Source organism: Lissotriton helveticus, chromosome 5_1 (genome assembly GCF_964261635.1).
Source record: "Lissotriton helveticus chromosome 5_1, aLisHel1.1, whole genome shotgun sequence".
NCBI lineage: Eukaryota > Metazoa > Chordata > Amphibia > Caudata > Salamandridae > Lissotriton > Lissotriton helveticus.
Window position 1 is genome coordinate 298,137,180 of NC_136065.1, and position 19,246 is coordinate 298,156,425.

Below are 19,246 nucleotides of genomic sequence, written 5' to 3' on the forward strand. Positions count from 1 at the left end.
TACTCTTCACCACCGACTACACCATGGGAGTGCAGAGGGGGTCGTTTCTGGTGGTTAATCGAAGCCTCTAGGAGCTGGGCATCAAATAATCCCTCTTCTTTCCAGACTACGAGTAGTTTCCGATGGCAATTCTCTATTTTTCGACACAGAGGAGGAGGTATGGACCTGGTTAGAAGAACAAGTTACTTACCTTGGGTAACGATATATCTGTAAGACAGATTAGTTATGGATTCCTCCCCTTAGAATTACCCCCAGGTGTCAGACTGGATCCGGAGATTTTTTTCCTCAGCAGTACCCCTGTGAGTCGATAGGTGGTGTCAGCTGACTCCGCATTCGTCATTGGCGTGTGGTCGCCAGAATGACATTGCGTTATCTACTTAGACGCCTGACGTCAGTTCTTTACACGACATTCCATGCCAGAAGCGCAGAGCCATGCAATACCCTGATGCACAAGTTACCTCTTGTGTAACGATATATCTGTAAGAGACATTAGTTAGTATTAGATTCCTTACCTTAGAATATCCCCAGGCGTCAGACTGGATCCGGAAACTTTTGCGTAGCAGTACCCTTGCGCGTCGGTAGGCGTCGTCTGCGGCTCCGCGTCCGTCGGCGTGGGCGCCGTGATGACGTCGTCGGAGTACTTAGACGACGCCTCCGCGTGCTGACGTCAGTTCTTAGACACAGCTTTTCCGCGCCAGAAACGCAGAGCCATGTTAAAAACCAACACTGGTGCCATTGAAACTAGGGCCCTGAAAGGGGACAACCCTAACCCTAGATATTGGTTCGCAGAACGGGGAGGATGGGTGGGTCGGTAAGGAATCTAATACTAACTAATGTCTCTTACAGATATATCGTTACACAAGTAGTAACTTGTGCATCTGAAAGAGACACGTTAGTATTAGATTCCTTACCTTAGAATAGATACCTCAGCAATACCAACCCCGGTGGTGGGTCTGCGAACCAATAATCACACCAGAAAGTCCTGGAGGACGGAACGGCCAAAGAAGCCATCCCTCCGGACTTGGCTGTCCAGGCAGTAGTGTCTTGCAAACGTGTGCAGCGATGCCCACGTAGCTGCCTGACAGATGTCTTGTAAGGGCACACCCCTGCCCAGGGCAGTGGAAGTCGTCGTCGCTCGGGTAGAATGAGCCCGCAGTCCAACCGGGGGCTCCTTCCTAGCCAAGGAGTAGCATGCCTGGATATACAGGATGATCCACCGGGAGATGGTCCTCTTGTGCACCGCTTTCCCATTCTTAGCGCCCACGTAACCAACAAAGAGTTGGTCATCCACCTGGAACTGGCGTGTGCGATCCAAATAGAATGAGAGCGCACGTTTTCGATCCAGACGGTGGAGCCGCTCTTCCTCTTTAGAGGGATGCGGTGGCGGGAAGAAGGTTGGCAAGGTGATCGACTGCCCGATGTGGAAGGCCGTGACAACCTTGGGCAGGAAAGAAGGTTTGGTACGCAGCACCACTTTGTCCGGGTGGACAGAAAGGAAAGGTGGAGTACAAGAAAGAGCCTGGAGCTCACTCACTCTCCTGGCAGAGGTGATGGCAACCAGGAAAGCAGTCTTCAAGGTCAGAAGGCGAAGAGGACAGTTGTGAAGTGGCTCAAAGGGAGCGCACATCAGAAAGGTAAGAACCAGGTTCAAGTCCCACTGAGGCATCACAAACGGAACAGGAGGAAACGTGTGAGTGATGCCCTTAAGAAATCTATTCACAATAGGGGACTTGAACAAGGAAGGTTGATCAGGCAGCCTGAGAAAGGCTGAAAGGGCAGAAAGGTAGCCCTTGATAGTGCCCAGAGCAGAGCCCTGCTGGGCAAGAGAAAGAAGGAAGAGAAGAACCTCAGAAAGAGGGGCATTGAGGGGATCCACAGCCTTTGCTGTGCACCATGCCACAAATCTGTTCCACCGGCAGGCGTATACCGACTTTGTGGAGGGACGCCTGGCTGCCAGAATGACATTACAGACTTCAGGAGGCAAGTCAAATGGCCTCAACTGTCGCCGCTCAATCTCCAAGCATGGAGGTGGAGACTGGACAGGTTCGGGTGGAGGACCGTCCCCTGCTGCTGCGACAGAAGGTCCTCCTGAAGAGGCAGACGAACCGGGGGATCGACTGACATACTGAGTAGCTCTGGACACCAGTACCTTCGTGCCCAGTCCGGAGCCACAAGGATGACTTGGGCCCGGTCGCGCTTGATCTTCTTCAGCACTCTGGGCAGAAGTGGTATAGGCGGAAAAGCGTACAACAGACCGCAACTCCACTCGCGACGAAAAGCGTCTCCGAGCGAGTGCCGCCTTGGAAATTCCAACGCGCAGGACAGATGACATTGCGCGTTCTCTTCGGTGGCGAATAGATCTAACCAAGGCTCTCCCCATCGCTGAAAGAGGCCTTGCGCCACGTCCGAGTTCAGACGCCATTCGTGATCCATCATGCACCGACGGCTGAGCTCGTCCGCCCTGGCGTTCAGAGAACCCGCCAGGTGTTGAGCCACCAGGGTCCCGCCCTGGCGTTCCAGCCATTGCCAAAGGCGAAGAGCCTCTTGACAAAGGATCCACGACCCCACCCCGCCTTGTTTGTTGCAGTCCCACATGGCGGTGGTGTTGTCCGTGAACACCTGCACTACACTCCCCCGGACAGAGGGGAGGAATGCCTTCAGTGCTAGACGAATCGCCCTGAGCTCCAACAGGTTGATGTGGAGCCGGGTCTCCGCCGGAGACCAGAGGCCTCTGATCTCCGCCTCTCCCATGTGGCCTCCCCAGCCCTGGAGGGACGCGTCCATCACAACTACGTGCTCCGGTTGGGGAAGGGGGAGGGATCTGCCGCTGACCCAATCGCGGTCCGTGAGCCACCACTGCAGCTGTCTCGCAGTGCCCTCCGAGATCAGGACGTGGTCGGATAGGTTGCCCTGATGCTGGGCCCACTGAAACTTCAGGTCCCACTGCAGAGCCCGCATCCGCCACCTGCCGTGATGCACCAGTAGGATGCAGGAGGCCATCAGCCCCAGAAGCCGCATCGTCAACCTGACCGAAACCCGGGATAACGGCTGAAAGATGGGAATCAGAGCCAGAATATCGCGGACCCGCTGTTCGGGCGGATAAACCCGAAACCGCACCGAGTCCAGAACCGCTCCGATGAAGAGGAGCTTCTGAGAGGGGCACAGGTGTGACTTCGGCACATTGATGGAGAACCCCAGCTGGTGCAGGAGGTCCGCCGTCGTCTGGAGGTGGCTGACGACTGTCTGGGGTGAGCCCGCCTTCAACAGCCAGTCGTCGAGGTAGGGGAAGACTGAAACCCCCAACCTGCGCAGATGAGCTGCGACCACCGCCATCACCTTTGGGAACACCCGTGGGGCGCTGGTAAGGCCGAAGGGGAGCACGGTAAATTGAAAGTGCTCGTGGCCCACCATGAACCGCAGGTAGCGCCGGTGGGCAGGCAGGACGGGGATATGAAAGTAAGCGTCCTGCAAGTCCAACGCTACCATCCAGTCTCCTGGGTCCAGGGCAGCCAGAACCTGAGCCAGAGTCAGCATTTTGAACTTCTCCTTCCGGAGGAAGCCGTTGACGTTCCTCAGGTCCAAGATAGGGCGTAGGCCCCCTTTGCCCTTCTTGGGTACCAGAAAGTAGTGGGAGTAGCAACCACACCCTACTTCTGGCCCAGGAACGCGCTCGATGGCCCCCTTGGCCAAGAGGGCCGTAACTTCCTCCTGCAGAAGTCGCAAATGATCCCCCGATACATGGTGGTTCTGCGGTGGCATGGCTGGAGGAGTCGCCTCGAAGGGGAGGGAGTAGCCCCTTCGGACGATTTGCAGCACCCACCTGTCCGATGTGACAGTGCGCCAGTGGAGGTGGTGATGGCGAACCCTGCCCCCCACTGGCGTCACATGGGCCTTAAAGCTCGGACTAGGAGGATTTCGAGGCGGATGCTGCGGGGGAAGGTGTGGACTGACCTCGCCGCTGCCCCCGACCGCCTCCACGGCGGTTCCCACGGCTGCCACCGCGTTGGGTATTGCCCTGCGGTGCGTGGCTGGCAGCGCGTGTGGGCGCACCCCTTCCGTGGCCACGAAAGGAGTGAAAGGCAGCCGATTGCTGGCGCTGGCCCGAGAGGCCTAAGGACTTGGCCGTAGCCCTGGAGTCCTTAAAAACGCTCAAGCGCATGGTCTGCCTTGTCGCCAAAGAGGCGACGGCCATCGAACGGCATGTCCATGAGCGTGCTCTGGACATCTGCCGAGAAGTTGGCGGACCTCAGCCAGGCGTGGCGTCTGACTGCCACCGTCGTTGCCATCGCTCTACCCAGCGAGTCAGTGGTATCCAGCCCACACCGGATCGAATACTTGGCTGCATCCCGGCCCTCCACAAGGGCTTGGCCGAGTTTGGCCCGTACCTCCAACGGACACTCTGGCAGCACTTCCGCGACCTTATCCCACACAGAGTGGGTGTAACGTCCCAAGAGGCAGGCGGTGTTGGAAGACCGCAGGCCTAGACTAAGGGATGAGAAGATCTTCTTCCCATACTGGTCATACCTCTTGGATTCCCGATCAGGCGGGGCCGACAGGAATGCGGTCTGGGAATTGGAGGCCTGGATGACCAGGCTCTCGGGGGTAGGGTGGGAGGACAGGAAACATGGGTCGCCCGGGGCTGGGCGGTGGCGCCTGGCCACGTTCCTATCTACGGGCGAACCCGTAGCGGGCTTGGACCAAGTGCCCAGAAGAACGTCGGTCAAGGCCTCATTAAAGGGCAGCAGAGGCTCGGCGGAGCTTGACTGCGGTTTAAGGACCTCAGTGAGGAGGTTAGTCCTCACGGCCGCGACGGGGAGCTCAAGGCCCAAGGCCTTGGCAGCCCTCATCAGCACCACACTATATGTTGCCCCCTCCTCCGAAGCCACGGTAGGAGGGGAGACAAACCCAGTGTCTGGAGAGGTGTCCAGGCCACTGGCCTCCCCAAGGTCTCCTGTCCAGTCCTCATGAGACTGACACTCCCTGGTCAGAGGGTCCTCAGACCCCTCCCAGTCCTCTTCCTCACCCATCTCCTGAAATTCAGGGTCCTCAACCAATGGGGCCTGTTCAAAAAAGTGAAAATGACCTAACGGCGTCTGGAGCGGCGCCCAGCGGGGCCGTCCCGACGGCCGAACAGGAACGGAGGTAGGACCGGGGCCGGCGCCGGAGGCGACACCTGAGGGTCCGACGCCGGGGAGGTCGTCAGATCCACCGGCGACGAACCAGATCCCGAAGGAGGACCAGCGGCATCCTGGGCGCCGGGCCCGAAGGCGCCGGCGGAACAACTGGACCCCTCGGCGCCGGGCCCGAAGGCACCGGCGGCGTCGGGATAACGGGGACCTGCGGCGCCGGGCCCGAAGGCGTCGGCGGCGGCGGGGCCGAAGCACCCGACGGCGTCGGGGCCGGAGCCGCCGACCCGCTAGGGCTCACAGATGGGTCCGCTGGGCCCGGAGGCGCCGCGGAGCCCGTCGGAAGAGAGAGGTTCCTCATGGCCATGAGGAAGCGCTCGATCTCCTCCGGCGTCGCGTTCAGCCCAGGGACCGGAGGGTGTGGAGCTGCACGCGGCGCCCGCGACGCCGACGGAGCCGCGTGGGTGGTGTCACCCGAACGCCCGGCCGCATCGTGCGAGCGTCGGGGGGAGTCCGAGGAGCGATGACGCCGCTTGGACTTCTTGTGCCTCTTACCTGACGACGACTTCGACCCGGGGGAGTGCGGCCTACTCTCGGAGCTGTGGTGGCTCCGAGCCCGCGACCTGTCCCTCGACCTCCCATGGGACCGGGACCGACTGCCAGAGTTCGAGGCGCCTACGGGACCGCTCCCGCCTGGCTTTCGAAGAGAGGGCCCGGCAGTCGGAGCAGGCCTTGTCATCGTGGTCGACGCCCAAACACGACAAACACACACGGTGAGGATCCGTGACCGACATCAGCCGGTCGCAATCGTCACAATGCTTGAAGCCGGGCATCCCTAGCGGCACAGTTTCGGAGTCGAGAGACTTCGAAATAGCAATAAAAAAGGATCAAAAAGTTAGTCAAAAATTGACTAGGGTTACTGCTTTTTCCAGATCTGCGCTAGCTGGCGCGGAAAAAAGAAGAACTGACGTCAGCACGCGGAGGCGGCGTCTAAGTACTCCGACGACGTCATCACGGCGCCCACGACGCCGACGACGGACGCGGAGCCGCAGACGACGCCTACCGACGCGCAAGGGTACTGCTACGCAAAAGTTTCCGGATCCAGTCTGACGCCTGGGGATATTCTAAGGTAAGGAATCTAATACTAACGTGTCTCTTTCAGATCACTGGTGCACGAAAACTAGGCCCCTGAAAGGGAGTCCCTTACTCTAGAAGTCAGTTCGCAGAATGGGGAGGATGGGTGGGGTGGTGAGGAATCCATAACTAATCTATGTCTCTTACAGATATATTGTTACCGAAGGTAAGTAACTTGTTCATCTGAAAGAGACAAGTAGTTATGAATTCCTCACCTTAGAATAGATACCCCAACAATACCAATCCCGGAGGTGGGTCTGTGAACCAAGTTCGCATCAGAAAGTCCTGGAGAACTGAACAGCCAAAGAAGCCGTCTCTCCGGACTTGGCTGTCTAGGCAGTAGTGTTTGGTAAACGTGTGCAGTGAAGCCTACATAGCTGCATGGCAGATGTCATTAAGAGGGACTCCACATCCCAAAGCAATGGTAGCTGCCGTTGCCCGGGTGGAATGGGCAGCCATCCTACTGGAGGTTCCTTTTCACCAAGGAATAGCAGATTTTTATACAAAGAATGACCCATCGAGAGATGGTCTGTTTTTGTACTGCCCGACCTTTCTTGGCACCCACGTAGCCGACAGAGTTGATCATCCACCCGGAATTGACTTGTGCAATCCAGATAGAAGGAAAGTGCACGTTTTGGATCCAGACGATGGAGCCGCTCTTCCTCTTTAGAAGGATGCGCAAAGAAGGTGGGCAAAGTGATGGTATATCCTATGTGGAAAGAAGTAACCACTTTTGGAAGGAAAGAAGGCCTAGTGCGAAGGACACTTTGCCCGGATGAACAGCCGGGAAAGGAGGTTTAGAAGAAATGGCTTGAAGCTTACTCACCCTGCAAGCAGAGGTGATGGCAACCAAGAAGGCAGTTTTCAAAGTTAAAAGTCTGAGAGGACAATTATGTAGTGGCTCAAATGGAGCGCCCATAAGATAAGTCAGAACTAAGTTCAAGTCAAACTGGGGCATTACGAAAGGAATAGGGGGAAAGAGATGAGTAATGCCCTTAAGGAATCTATTTACAATTGGGGACTTGAAAAGAGAAAGTTGATCAGGAAGCCTAAGAAAGACGGAAATGGTTGAGAGATAGCCCTTAAGAGTGCCCAGAGCAGAGCCCTGCTGGGCCACAGATAGGAGGAACAAGAGAATCTCAGAAAGAGGGGCACAAAGGGGATCCACAACCTTTGCTCTGCACCATGCCACAAATTTGTTCAATATGCAGGGGTATACCATTTTAGTGGAGGGATGCCTGGCTGCCAAGATAACGTTAGAGACGTCAGGAGGAAGATCCAAAGCTGTCAACTGCTGCCGCTCAATCTCCACGCAAGGAGGTGGAGCCTTGACAGGTTCAGGTGGTGGACCGTTCCCTGCTGCTGCAACCGAAGATCCTACCAAAGGGGCAGTCTGATCAGAGGATCGATGGCAATGTGTAACAGCTCGGGATACCAGACTCTTCGTGCCCAACCCGGAGCCACAAGAATGACTTTGGCCCGGTCGCTCTTGATCTTCAGCACTCTGGCCATAAGTGGTATAGGCAGAAAGGCGTATAGAAGACAGCAAATCCACTCGCTGTGAAAAGCGTCACCTGGCGAGTGCCGCCTTGGAAATTCCGAAGAAAAACCAAAGGTGATGATGGACGGAGAGTTGACAATACAAACACTCACCCCCAGTCAACTGATCTGGGTTTAATCCATCACCGTTCTATAGCTCACTCCGCCACCCCAATTCAGACATGGCCATATACAAATCAGTCTGACCCTGTGCCTCATAGGAACAGTCCAGCCCGAACTGCCAACCCATGTCTTCCCTGGACCGGAATCAAGCTTCCCAGGACCGGTTTCTGGCATTACAGCCATCTTCAGCCGGGCTTGCTTGACTCCAGTGGAAATTCCAACACGCAGAACTGCTGACACTGCACATTCTCTTCAGTGGCGAATAGATCTAACCAAGGCTCTCGCCACTGCTGAAAGAGATCTTGCACATCCTCCGAGTGAAGACGCCATTCATGATCCATCATGCACCTACGGTTCAGTTCTTCCGCTCTGGTGTTCCGAGATCCTGCCAGGTGTTGAACCACCAGGGATATGCCCTGATGTTCCAGCCATGTCCAAAGGCGGAGAGCCTCTTGACATAGGGTCCACGACCCCACCCCGCCCTGTTTGCTGCAGTACCACATGGTGGTGGTGTTGTCCGTGAACACCTGCACTACTCTTCCCCGGACAGAGGGAAGGAATGCCTTTAGTGCAACCCGAATCGTCTGAAGCTCCAGAAGGTTGATATGGAGCCCGGACTCCGCCGGAGACCAGAGGACTCTGATCTCAGCCTCTCCCATGTCGCCGCCCCACCCGAGAAGTGACGCATCCGTCACCACTGTAAACTCTGGTTGGGGAAGGGAGAGAGATCGGCCATGGACCCAATCCTGGTTTGTGAGCCACCACTGCAATTGTCGAGCAGTGCTCTCCGAGATTTGGATGCAATCCGACATATTCGCCTGATACTCTGTTACAATTCTGTCCCAGCATCTTGGTGCTATTGACGCTGTGCTGTGGTATCCTGCTGCCTCGAGATCTCCAAATGCCTTGATTTTTGCTTTTGAGCGCGACGTGGCGCTACGAGTTTTGGTAGGGTTTTCCTGGAGCCTGCTAACTCCGCTTTTGTTTTCCTTTCCCTATTCAACAGCGCGAGACCGCGCTGCAACTTTCACCTTTGTTGGGTTGCCTATCGCCTGCTGACTCCGCATTTGACTTTACCTTTTCATCAGCGCGAGGACGCGCTGCAACCTTAACCTTTAGCCGTCGCCGTCTTTGTTTTTTTTGGCCTCTAATGACCCAGCTGGTATCTTTTTAGTTTCAAGGCAAGCGCGTTGAGGCTTTGCCTTTCCTCCGGACGGCCGGTTCCTTTAGGACAACAAGAGACCTTCTATTGGAGAGATTCCGAATCATCTACATAAAGCTTCACCCAGTCGTGCAAAAAAATCTTGCTACTAACTGGACTGGACCTTCTCCTTTTTGGCTGTTTTGTGAACTCTTCTTATGATCCTCCTTGGTCACTAGCCTCAGCGCACTACTAGACAGCGCTGTACCTTTGCACAGCTTTTGTGAATTTTAAATCTCCCCGTTTTGTCCTCTTGGTTACTTTTACTTTGTATCACTTATCCCTTGGTTTTAAATTGCCGGCCACGCTTAACCTGCACCTTTGACCCGCTCACCTGCACTATAATTGGAAGAACACCGCACTTTGCGGGTCCCTCGCCCCGTCTCGTTGGCGGCAATCTTGAGGGAGGGTTGAGGCTTCCAGCGGTCTAGTTCTCACTAGGAGGCTGGACCAGCATAAATATAAGGCAAATCCCAGGTGAGCGCCCCTACTAGCCTCGGCGCACTACTAGACAGCGCTGTACCTTTGCGCAGCTCTTGTGAATTTTAAATCTCACCGTTTTGTCCTCTTGGTTACCTTTAATCACTTATCCCTTGGTTTTAAATTGCCGGCCACGCTTAACCTGCACCTTTGACCCGCTCACCTGCACTATAATTGGAAGAACACCGCACTTTGCGGGTCCCTCGCCCCGTCTCGTTGGCGGCCATCTTGAGGGAGGGTTGAGGCTTCCAGCGGTCTAGTTCTCACTAGGAGGCTGGACCAACATAAATACAAGCCATGCCGATGCGCAGCGGTATCACGCAGCGGGACCGCCGGATATCTGCCGGAGTTACGCTTGAGTTCAGCCCATCTGCGCCCGTCCGCGCTGAGGACGCGCTGCAGGATGGGCTGGACTCGGCTTACACTCCTCCTCCATCTTTTGAGGTACTTAGGCAATATTCTATTTTTGAGCTGTTGGCTCTTAAACCGTCAGCACATTCATGCTATTATTGTTTCACTCCGGAGGGGATATTACATTCCCATTTTTGTCTTACATGCAGAGCTCCCCTTCGCTTTACCGCTCCCGCTCCGACAAGACCCTATTGGCGCCTTGGAAAACGTCCTACCATCCCTCCCAGAACGGGTTTCCTAATAAATGCGCGCTCGCTCATTAAAAATAATGTTGCCTTCCATGAGTTCGTTGAAGAGAGACAGCCAGACTGGGTTTTTGTGACGGAAACCTGGGCCTCGGACTCCTCCGGTCATGACTTACTTCTGGCCATTCCTGATGGCTATTCTCTCCACAGGCAGGACAGATTGTGCCGGAGAGGTGGAGGACTTGCCATCCTCTATAAATCCTCCCTTTCTTGCACCATCAAACCCCTATCGATGCCCCAAGACCGTTTTGAAGCATTATACTTCTGCATTTTGTGTGCCCCATCTGTCTCATTCACCGGGATACTTATATACAGACCGCCTGGTCCTAGAGCGAGTTTCTGTGTAGATCTACTTAGAATCCTTGAAACCTATTTTGGAAAATCTCGTCTCTCTATTTTGGGCGATTTCAATTTCCACCTTGATGAAGTTGGTTCAAAGGACACCTCTACACTAACTGAGTCACTTGAAGCTTGTGACCTCGTTCAGATGGTGAACAGCCCAACACACAAGGCTGGCCATATTCTGGACGGGGTATTTTCCAGTGACTCAAGATTATCTACTGGCCCCCCTCTGCCGCTGGTCTGGTCAGACCATCTTGCAGTGCCGTTAGAACTTGCTCTCCCTGCCTCAGCCACGGCTAACCAGGTGGCCACCACATATGCTCTCAGGAGAAATTATAGAAACATCACTGACGAAGCTCTTGCCCCTTACGTTCGGGCCATAGAGCCCTCCACCTCAAGAGAGGCTGGTGAGGCAGCTCAAGAACTCGCGGACTCTATCATTACTGCAGTTGAGAAGCTTGCCCCCGCCTCTCTCCGCTATGTGGCGAGACAGAAGCCCACTGCTCCCTGGTTCTCTGAACATCTGAGACTTCTGAGGCAGAGCTGTAGGAGTAAGGAGAGAAGCTGGAGGAAATCTTGGAATATGAAGGATCGGGAGGACCACAAGTCCGCTTTGTGGGAATATAAACAGAGAGTGATCATGGAAAAGCAGGAGTATTTCTCCAATCTTACAAGTTCTCTAACCTCATCTAGAGAACTCTTCAAAATTGCTGATTCGCTGTGCTCTCTCCAACTTCCAGATCCAGTGGTGAGCTCACAAGATCTTTGCAATAACATCTCGGATTTCTTTTATAGTAAAATCGCAGATATCCATACTTCTTTAGAAGCTCAACGCCACTCCCTGGACGATGATGTTCCTCTCACTATAGCCAACCTTGATACTTTGGCTGAAGGCCCCTCCGAATCCTTCACCCAATTTCCAGCACTCTCACTGGAAGGACTTAATCTCCTGCTAGACAGGACCAAATCCTCTTCCCCAATGGATCCTGTACCGCTAAAAAAGTTAAAGGAGTGCAGAAACAGCATCCTTCCGCCTCTGCTGGAAATCATGAACGGGGCTATTGTCCAGGGTGTATTTCCGCCGGTGTGGAAGAAGGTTATAGTGAAGCCTCTCCTTAAAAAAACGTCCCTGGACCCGGGCCTCCTTAAAAATTTTAGGCCGATCTCCTTACTCCCTGCCCCGGCAAAGATGTTAGAAGCGCACCTTAATACACATCTTTCCACCTTCCTTGAGCCTAGTGTGTATCTTGATAGCTCTCAGCACGGATTCAGAAAACATCACAGCACCGAATCCGCTCTCACTGTTGTGGTGGATAATATTCGCCGCAAAGTTGACCTTGGCCAAACCACAGTGCTGGTCCTATTAGACATCACGGCTGCGTTCGATACCCTGTCTCCCGCCATTTTAACATCTCAGCTCAGAGAGGCAGGGGTTACTGGACCGGCCCCGAGTCTTCTTAACTCCTTTCTCCATGACAGAGAACAGAGAGTCATGCTTGGAGATTTCCTCTCCCCTGCCAAGTCATTGCAATGTGGGGTGCCACAGGGGTCGGCCCTTAGCCCGACCCTATTTAACATCTACGTGGCCCCCCTTGCTAGACTTGTAAGATCGCAGGGGATGGAGGTGGTGTCTTACGCCTACGACACCCAGATCATGGTGTCGCTGGCCCACTCTGTCAGTACATCCGCATTCAGCTTTAGGTCATGCATGCAGCGTGTGGCGGAGTGGATGATCCTTAACTCCCTAAAGCTGAATGGCGACAAGACAGAGGTCTTGGTCTTTGGTAAAGACCAACACGTGTGGTCGAGCGAGTGGTGGCCTTCATCTCTCGGCACCTGCCCCACTCCCTCCCAATCGGCCAGAAATCTCGGCGTCATCTTTGACACTTCACTCTCCATGACGCTCCAAGTGAATAGGACAGTGGCCACTTGCTGGGGTGTTATCAAGATCTTAAAAAGAATTCTCCACTATCTCTCCTTCCAGGCGCGCAAACAGATTGCGATTGCTCTTCTTGGCTCCAGGCTTGATTATTGTAACTCTCTCTATGTGGAGTCCAACAAGGGCCTTATCCATCGACTGCAAACTGTACAGAACGCCGCAGCGCGCTTCATCCTGGCCCTTCCCATAGCATCATCTGCCACCACTGCTAGGAGAGATCTTCACTGGCTCCCCGTCCAGTTTAGAATCTCCTTTAAGCTCCTATGTCTCACATATAGAGCACTTGCGGCTGGCCCTGCGGACGCACTTGGTACCCTGCTTACTCGCTATGTACCCACGAGATGCCTACGATCGGCCGGGCTACACCAGTTGGTAGTGCCCCGCGCTAGGCTGACCAGATGGGGAGCGAGAGCTTTTTCTGTTGCCGCTCCTCAGCTTTGGAACTCCCTTCCGGTGGAGATCGAAACCCTTCCCTCCATTGACCTGTTTAAAAAGGCCCTTAAAACTTGGTACTTCATCAGAGCCTACCAATGAGGTATTGCTGTCTGACCTGGATTGTTCCTTTATTTTAGGCGCCTTGACGCCCATTGGGCTAAGTTAGCGCGATATAAGACACAATTTCATTCATTCATTCATGCTGTGCCCACTGGACCTTCAGGTCCCACTGCAGAGCCCATATATGCCATCTGGCATGATCAACCAGCAGGAGGCAAGAGGACATGAGGCCCAGCAGTCTCAGGGTCAGTCTGACCGAAACCCGGGATAGAGGCTGAAAGATTAGAATCATAGCCCAAATATCCCAGACTCTCTACTTGGGAGGATAAACCCGATCGTGTCCAGATCATGCTCTGATGAAAAGAAGCTTCTGAGAGGGAGTCAAGTGTGACATCGGCACGTTGATAGTGAACCTCAGCAAATGCAGGAGGTCCGATGTAGTTTGGAGGTGGGAGATAACTGCCTGGGGCGAGCCCGCTTTCAAAAGTCAGTCGTCGAGATAGAGGAAGAGTGAAACCGCTAATCTACTCAGATGAGCTGCGACCACCGCCATCACTTTTGCGAACACCCGAGGGGCGCGGGTTAGGCCAAAGGGGAGCACAGTAAACTGAAAGTGCTCATGGCTTACCGTGAACCGTAGGTAACGCCGGATGGGCCGGCAGGATGGGGATGTGAAAAAAAGCGTCCTGCAGGTCCAACGCTATTAGCCAGTCTCCCGGGACAAGGGCCTGAGCCAGGGTCAACATTGTGAACTTATTCCAGAGGAAGCGGTTGAAGTTCTTGAGATCCAAGATAGGACACAGGCCCTTGTACTTCTTGGGCACCAGAAAGTAGTGGGAATAGCAACCACAGCCTACTTCTGTTACAGGAACTTGCTCGATGGCTCCTTTGGCCAAGAGAGCTGTAACTTCCTGCTGGAGAAGGGCCAGGTGACCCTCTGTCATGCGATGGAATTGAGGTTGCATGGATGGAGGGGTAGTCTCGAAGGGGAGGGAGTAGTCCCTTCAGACTATCTGCAAAACCCACCTGTCCGTCATGATGTTGAGCCAGTGGGGGAGGGGATGGCGAATCCTGCCGCCCACTGGCGATTGATGGGCCTGAAAGGTCTGACTAGGAGGGTTTGGAGGCTGCTGTAGAGGGGGCGTTGGTGGACTGGGCAGCCCGCTTGCCCCCTGACCCACAGCGGTGGGATACACGTCCCCCGCCGTGCAGAGGCTGGACAGCTTCCACAGGGCTGTGGCTCTGGGTGGAACGTGGCAGGGCACCCCTTCTGTAGCCATGAAAGGGGCAAAAAGCTGATAGCGCTGGGCGGGAGGTGGAAGCGAGGTCTAAGGATCTAGCCGTAGCACTCGAATCCTTAAAGCGCTCAATCGCGTTTTCTGCCTTGTCGCCAAACAAGCAATGGCCATCAAAGGGCATGTCCAAAAGCGTTGCTTAGACATCACCCGAGAAGCCAGTGGACCTCAACCAGGCATGGCGTCTCAGTGCTACAGACGTGGTAATTGTCCTGCCCAGTGAGTCGTCAGTATGCAGCCCACACCAGATGGCGAAGTTCGCTGCATCTCTCCCTTCGGCAACAGCAAGTGAGAGCACAACCCGGGCCTCCTCTGGGCACTATAGCAGCACCTGCGCAACCGTGTCCCACACCAAGTGAGAGTAACGGCCCCATAGACATGCAGTGTTCATGACCGCAGTCCCAAGCTGGAGGAAGAAAACATCTTCTTCCCAAGGTGGACCAGCTTCTTGGATTCTCTATCAAGTGGTGCGTTAGGGAATGCGCCTTTGGACATAGAGTACCAAGCTCTCTGGGGTAAGATCTGGGGCAATCATCCTGCCCACAGGAGCCTCTGTGTTGGGCTTGGACCAAGTGCCAAAAAGGATGCCCGTATAGGCCTCATTGATCGTCAGCAGAGGCTCCGAAGAGGCCGCTGCCATCTACAGCACCTCGGTCAGGAGGTTGGTCCAGCTTGCCACTGTAGGAAGCTCGAGGTTTAGGGCCTCGGCTGCCCTAAATTGCCGTCTCAAGACTGCAGCGGCTCACAGACGGATTTAGACCCTGTAACCACAGTAACGAGTCAACTTACACACCAGATCGCCCCATTCATTGCGGCTGGGATTGTTTGCAAGGAGCGCCCCATATATCATAGGGCTGTATGCTTTTCAATATATTCAACCAACGGCGAAGTCCGTACAGGGACCTAATCTATTCAAACACCAGGAATCACATTTTCTAGAAGCCGGATGGCCCTAATTATAGGGTGATTATCCCACACACCCTCGAGGCTCCTATCCAAGAAGGGCCCATAGGCGCTAACTCACTACCCCACCCACCCTATGTCCTGAAGAAGACCCGCCCCAGACCCATAATCAAGGCTTCTAAGGGTCGAAACGTCGACGACACTATAACCACCGGACCAGTACTGAATATTCAGTTACCAAGGCCAAGTGAAGTGGCATACTGAATCTATTGCATTTAAAATATGGAAACTGGCCCATAAAAAAAGTTCTCAAAAAATCCCCTTCCCATCACTCACTTGTACATAAATTCACTTTTTCACGTATGCACTATATGTCACAATGCACGCACTGTTTTGATATGCGCCGTTTGTAACGAAGTAATTTGTGATCCAATGATTGATTCACATGTATCATAAACAGAGTATTCATGAATGAAAATAATTCATTGATTAAAAATATATTTTTACTCTGTTCAATCTTTCTTTGGGATTTGCTGTATAACCATGTCTTCATGAGATGATTAATCAAAGTAATTGATGACCAGATAAGAAATAACCGTAGGAAGATGTATATGTATTTGGAAATCATAAAAAAAAATTTAGGCACCCGACAGAACCATTGTGTATAATAAGCTGCCCTTCGCAACACCACTGTGTAAGACGCACCCTCTTCCATAGCCAAGTAGGGGGAGAAAGCATGCCAAGGTCTGGGGAGGTTTCCAGACCACTGGTGTCACCCAACTCCTCTCTCCAGACCGGTTCCTCTAACTGGTCTGCAAGAGCGTCCATAGACCCCTCCCAGTCCTCCTCACCCTCTCTTGGTAGCCACTAAGGGTGGTAGGAAATATCAGGGGAGAACAAGGGTAAAAAAGTACCGGTCCCGACGTCAGCAACGTCGGTCCGGCTCCGTGTCCTCATTGAGGTGTTGGCCGGGGTCGACACCAGCAAGCGGCACAACCGGCGTCGGGAGCGTCGTCACTGGATTCGGCGCCTGACAAGGAGTCACGAGGTCGACCGGCACAGATTTGGATCCAGGCCTGGATCCTTGGGGCCCTGCGGCACCCGAGCCGAACGCCGCCAGCATCGAAGGCCTAGAGGTCCCAGCCAAGTCTGCGGGGCCCTAAGGCATAACAGCAGAATCAGGCTGCCCGAAGATGGAGTGCAAGGCTTTGTAAATGCTTCGAAGCTGGGCAGGGGTCGTTCCAGCTTCCGGAAAGGGAGGGAAATCCGGAGTCGACCCAACAGGCTCTGCGGGTGGAGCCCGACAACTACCATCCGCTTCTCGCATTGGCCGACGGACGGGGAGAATTCGAAGAGCGACTGATTCTTCACATTCTTCTTGTGCTTCGACTTATCCGAAGACGAAGACTTCGATGACGAATGGTGGTGGTGGCTCCGTGACCTCCCTCTCGACCAGGACCTCGAACGGTGCGGAGCAGACTGCAGGGCCTCGAGAAGCTTTTGGGACCGCTCCCACAAAGACTTTGGGTTCATGGCCGGGCGTCGGAGCACGACTTCCTAGGCACCAAAGGCACACGAGGTGCAGGGCTGTGACCGACATCTATTTGTGACAGGAGTCACAAGCCTTGAAGCTGGTCCTAAGTGACAACCCTCTGTGCACCAGAAGTCGATTGATTAAAAAAAGATGTCGGCAAAAGTTGCAAAAACGGAGTCAAAAAGTGACTTGAGGTACCGCTCTCTCCGGATCTGCGCTGGGTGGCGCAAAAAAAGAAAGAACAGACTTCAGCGCGCGAGAGTGGGGTCTAAGTAGATACTGCAACGTCATTCCATCGATCAAGACGCCGACGACGAACACGGAGTTGATGGACGCCATCTATCGATGAGTAGGGTTACTGCTGAGGAAACAATTCTCCAGATCCATTCTGACGTCTGGGGGTAATTCTAAGGTGAGGAATCCATAACAAATTGTCTTTCAGATTCTACAGGCTACTAGGTGCTGCAGATTGGGAGTGGAGGGTCTACATAGCAGGCTGTCATTTGTGGATCCAGCCGTAATGGGAGGCACAGGAGAAATAGGCGTCCCCCATCGCAGCTGAATGCCACCCCAAATCTGGAGCAGGTTTTACAAGAGGCAGAAGGCGCTGCAGGCAGCCGCAATGATATGTGATCGCATTGGGAGGCAGGACCCAGACACTTCCCCTGAACGCTCCCACCAGTGATGACGACTTCACTGTCACATGGTTGTCTGGTGCGGAATCCGGGCGCCCCCCGAATGTGACACGTCAGACGGCAGATTACTTAATCTGAAGTGGCAGCTACCATGGCACAGTGAAGAGTAATCCGATCAACGGGTGCCCTCCAGCGCACCATTGTGATGGTGCAACCGGCTGAGTGGTGGGAGAATGCCCGAGCAGCTCCACGCTTGCCCTCACAGTTGGATTAAGGCCTGACAAACATACACAGTGCGCCCATTTTTGTGGAAATGTGGGGCACTGATGCGCTTATTTTGCATCCGCCTACGAGTCCTAAGCTCTGATCAGTTGGCAATATTGGCTAATCGTTACCACAAGACATTAATGCCAGTTTGGGCGGATGCACGTTGTCCCTCCACTTTCATGTTGTTCAAGGTTTCACTATTCCCCTTCCCCCTTTATCGTTTAGTATTCGCTCATTTCATGCGATATTGACACACCCTTTGAAGTCACGGAAATCATAAGAGCTCTGGTCACAGGCAAGGCACCAAGATGGGATGGGCTGCCAGCAGAATACTACAAGGCATATGCTCCTGCTTTGGCTCCCCAGCTGCTAGCCCTGTATGAGGAGTCACTTGAAGCTTCTATCCTCATGGGCTCCCTCAGTGGAGCTTTGCTCGTTTCCCTGCTCAAGCCAGATAGGGACCCCATGCTATTGGGCTCTTACCAGCCACTGACGCTTCTAAACACAGACTATAAAATCCTGACAAATTACTGGTGGACCTGTTGGCCCCCCTGGTGCCCCATTTGGCGCACACCGACCAGAATGGGGTTGTGCCCGAAACATGTCCCTTAACTTGCACCGTTTCTCAGCTTTACGTTGCCTCACTCAGGGTGTCTGGTGCTTCACTTGGAGAAGACATTTAACACATTGGAGTGGGAGTTCCTGTTCACTACCTTGCCCTGCTAAGATTCGAGCTCCCTTTCTCCGCACAGTGCAGCTATTATCACCTTCGCTGCTGGGCACATTGCCCCACTGTGCTGGGGGGGGGGCACAGCGCCCCGTGCTCATGACGAGCTGAGCTTGTCATGCAGCACAGTGCTCGTGTGCTCATGACGAGCTGAGCTCGTCATGACCACACCCGTTTTCATAGAACGCTCGCACAGCAGGGGAATTAGCTCAGCATGCGAGCATTCTAACGGTCATGAAGAGCTCAGCTCGTCATGAGCACACAAGCACCGTGGCTCATGACGAGCTCAGCTCGTCATGAGCATCGAAGGAGTTATACACCTTCTCGTCTGCCAAAGTCAAGACAGGCACCCTCCTGCTGGAGCTTCTGCCCATAAGTCATGGCACCAGATAAGGATGCCCGCTGTCACCCTTGCTCTTCTCGCTGGCCAAGAGCCACTCGTGGAGGCTATCTGCCAGGTTGGGGTGGAATGGGGTATCCCCCTAAGTGATGGGACTTTTGTGGGTGATCTGCTCCTGTACATTCAGGACATAAGGGGGACACCTGCTGCCCTGGCATGAATCTTCAATGATTTTGCGTCCCTTTCTGGCCTCAGAAGAACTGGGCAAAATCCGGTCTATACCCGCTCAATCAGACTTGCCACGACCGCGCACTAGTGATTAATGACAACTGTGAAATTGCAACCTACTGTCTTTCGGTATCTTGGGGTACAAGTATATAATCAGCCAGTTTCTTCTAGAGGGGAACCTATCGCCGGAGACGTTAAGTCGCAAATGCTCTTCTGGGGGAGTCTGCCCCTGACCTCATGAGCTGCATAGCGTTGCCTGAAATGGTACTGCCCCAGTTATTT